The sequence below is a fragment of the Halictus rubicundus genome, unplaced genomic scaffold (assembly GCF_050948215.1).
Source record: "Halictus rubicundus isolate RS-2024b unplaced genomic scaffold, iyHalRubi1_principal scaffold1114, whole genome shotgun sequence".
NCBI lineage: Eukaryota > Metazoa > Arthropoda > Insecta > Hymenoptera > Halictidae > Halictus > Halictus rubicundus.
This window is the reverse complement of record NW_027489655.1, coordinates 3,510-7,500: the sequence shown is the minus strand read 5'-3', so window position 1 is coordinate 7,500 and position 3,991 is coordinate 3,510.

Sequence of the window (3,991 nt, the reverse complement as noted above, 5' to 3'; positions counted from 1 at the left end):
CTTGGCGGTGGGACTTAGAAAAATTTCCAGAGTTTTGTCGACGGAGTAGCACATCCGTCCATTATTTGCTAATAACTCGATAAATAATAATTGTAGCGAGTTTGGTGTTATGATATATATTGTTAGAAACCGTCTATATTACAGTGATATCACGTCGAAAATCGTCTAGGACCGATAGGGAAAAAGTTTCCTCTTGGCGGTGGGACTTAGAAAAATTTTCGTCGAACGTCCGACGGAGTAGCACATCCGTCCATTATTTGCTAATAACTCGATAAATAATAATTGTAGCGAGTTTGGTGTTATGATATATATTGTTAGAAACCGTCTATATTACAGTGATATCACGTCGAAAATCGTCTAGGACCGATACGGAAAAAGTTTCCTCTTGGCGGTGGGACTTAGAAAAATTTTCGTCGAACGTCCGACGGAGTAGCACATCCGTCCATTATTTGCTAATAACTCGATAAATAATAATTGTAGCGAGTTTGGTGTTATGATATATATTGTTAGAAACCGTCTATATTACAGTGATATCACGTCGAAAATCGTCTAGGACCGATAGGGAAAAAGTTTCCTCTTGGCGGTGGGACTTAGAAAAATTTTCGTCGAACGTCCGACGGAGTAGCACATCCGTCCATTATTTGCTAATAACTCGATAAATAATAATTGTAGCGAGTTTGGTGTTATGATATATATTGTTAGAAACCGTCTATATTACAGTGATATCACGTCGAAAATCGTCTAGGACCGATAGGGAAAAAGTTTCCTCTTGGCGGTGGGACTTAGAAAAATTTCCAGAGTTTTGTCGACGGAGTAGCACATCCGTCCATTATTTGCTAATAACTCGATAAATAATAATTGTAGCGAGTTTGGTGTTATGATATATATTGTTAGAAACCGTCTATATTACAGTGATATCACGTCGAAAATCGTCTAGGACCGATACGGAAAAAGTTTCCTCTTAGCGGTGGGACTTAGAAAAATTTCCAGAGTTTTGTCGACGGAGTAGCACATCCGTCCATTATTTGCTAATAACTCGATAAATAATAATTGTAGCGAGTTTGGTGTTATGATATATATTGTTAGAAACCGTCTATATTACAGTGATATCACGTCGAAAATCGTCTAGGACCGATACGGAAAAAGTTTCCTCTTAGCGGTGGGACTTAGAAAAATTTCCAGAGTTTTGTCGACGGAGTAGCACATCCGTCCATTATTTGCTAATAACTCGATAAATAATAATTGTAGCGAGTTTGGTGTTATGATACATATTGTTAGAAACCGTCTATATTACAGTGATATCACGTCGAAAATCGTCTAGGACCGATACGGAAAAAGTTTCCTCTTAGCGGTGGGACTTAGAAAAATTTTCGTCGAACGTCCGACGGAGTAGCACATCCGTCCATTATTTGCTAATAACTCGATAAATAATAATTGTAGCGAGTTTGGTGTTATGATATATATTGTTAGAAACCGTCTATATTACAGTGATATCACGTCGAAAATCGTCTAGGACCGATACGGAAAAAGTTTCCTCTTGGCGGTGGGACTTAGAAAAATTTTCGTCGAACGTCCGACGGAGTAGCACATCCGTCCATTATTTGCTAATAACTCGATAAATAATAATTGTAGCGAGTTTGGTGTTATGATATATATTGTTAGAAACCGTCTATATTACAGTGATATCACGTCGAAAATCGTCTAGGACCGATAGGGAAAAAGTTTCCTCTTGGCGGTGGGACTTAGAAAAATTTTCGTCGAACGTCCGACGGAGTAGCACATCCGTCCATTATTTGCTAATAACTCGATAAATAATAATTGTAGCGAGTTTGGTGTTATGATATATATTGTTAGAAACCGTCTATATTACAGTGATATCACGTCGAAAATCGTCTAGGACCGATAGGGAAAAAGTTTCCTCTTGGCGGTGGGACTTAGAAAAATTTCCAGAGTTTTGTCGACGGAGTAGCACATCCGTCCATTATTTGCTAATAACTCGATAAATAATAATTGTAGCGAGTTTGGTGTTATGATATATATTGTTAGAAACCGTCTATATTACAGTGATATCACGTCGAAAATCGTCTAGGACCGATACGGAAAAAGTTTCCTCTTAGCGGTGGGACTTAGAAAAATTTCCAGAGTTTTGTCGACGGAGTAGCACATCCGTCCATTATTTGCTAATAACTCGATAAATAATAATTGTAGCGAGTTTGGTGTTATGATATATATTGTTAGAAACCGTCTATATTACAGTGATATCACGTCGAAAATCGTCTAGGACCGATAGGGAAAAAGTTTCCTCTTGGCGGTGGGACTTAGAAAAATTTCCAGAGTTTTGTCGACGGAGTAGCACATCCGTCCATTATTTGCTAATAACTCGATAAATAATAATTGTAGCGAGTTTGGTGTTATGATATATATTGTTAGAAACCGTCTATATTACAGTGATATCACGTCGAAAATCGTCTAGGACCGATACGGAAAAAGTTTCCTCTTGGCGGTGGGACTTAGAAAAATTTTCGTCGAACGTCCGACGGAGTAGCACATCCGTCCATTATTTGCTAATAACTCGATAAATAATAATTGTAGCGAGTTTGGTGTTATGATATATATTGTTAGAAACCGTCTATATTACAGTGATATCACGTCGAAAATCGTCTAGGACCGATACGGAAAAAGTTTCCTCTTAGCGGTGGGACTTAGAAAAATTTCCAGAGTTTTGTCGACGGAGTAGCACATCCGTCCATTATTTGCTAATAACTCGATAAATAATAATTGTAGCGAGTTTGGTGTTATGATATATATTGTTAGAAACCGTCTATATTACAGTGATATCACGTCGAAAATCGTCTAGGACCGATAGGGAAAAAGTTTCCTCTTGGCGGTGGGACTTAGAAAAATTTCCAGAGTTTTGTCGACGGAGTAGCACATCCGTCCATTATTTGCTAATAACTCGATAAATAATAATTGTAGCGAGTTTGGTGTTATGATATATATTGTTAGAAACCGTCTATATTACAGTGATATCACGTCGAAAATCGTCTAGGACCGATACGGAAAAAGTTTCCTCTTAGCGGTGGGACTTAGAAAAATTTCCAGAGTTTTGTCGACGGAGTAGCACATCCGTCCATTATTTGCTAATAACTCGATAAATAATAATTGTAGCGAGTTTGGTGTTATGATATATATTGTTAGAAACCGTCTATATTACAGTGATATCACGTCGAAAATCGTCTAGGACCGATAGGGAAAAAGTTTCCTCTTGGCGGTGGGACTTAGAAAAATTTCCAGAGTTTTGTCGACGGAGTAGCACATCCGTCCATTATTTGCTAATAACTCGATAAATAATAATTGTAGCGAGTTTGGTGTTATGATATATATTGTTAGAAACCGTCTATATTACAGTGATATCACGTCGAAAATCGTCTAGGACCGATAGGGAAAAAGTTTCCTCTTGGCGGTGGGACTTAGAAAAATTTCCAGAGTTTTGTCGACGGAGTAGCACATCCGTCCATTATTTGCTAATAACTCGATAAATAATAATTGTAGCGAGTTTGGTGTTATGATATATATTGTTAGAAACCGTCTATATTACAGTGATATCACGTCGAAAATCGTCTAGGACCGATACGGAAAAAGTTTCCTCTTAGCGGTGGGACTTAGAAAAATTTCCAGAGTTTTGTCGACGGAGTAGCACATCCGTCCATTATTTGCTAATAACTCGATAAATAATAATTGTAGCGAGTTTGGTGTTATGATATATATTGTTAGAAACCGTCTATATTACAGTGATATCACGTCGAAAATCGTCTAGGACCGATAGGGAAAAAGTTTCCTCTTGGCGGTGGGACTTAGAAAAATTTCCAGAGTTTTGTCGACGGAGTAGCACATCCGTCCATTATTTGCTAATAACTCGATAAATAATAATTGTAGCGAGTTTGGTGTTATGATATATATTGTTAGAAACCGTCTATATTACAGTGATATC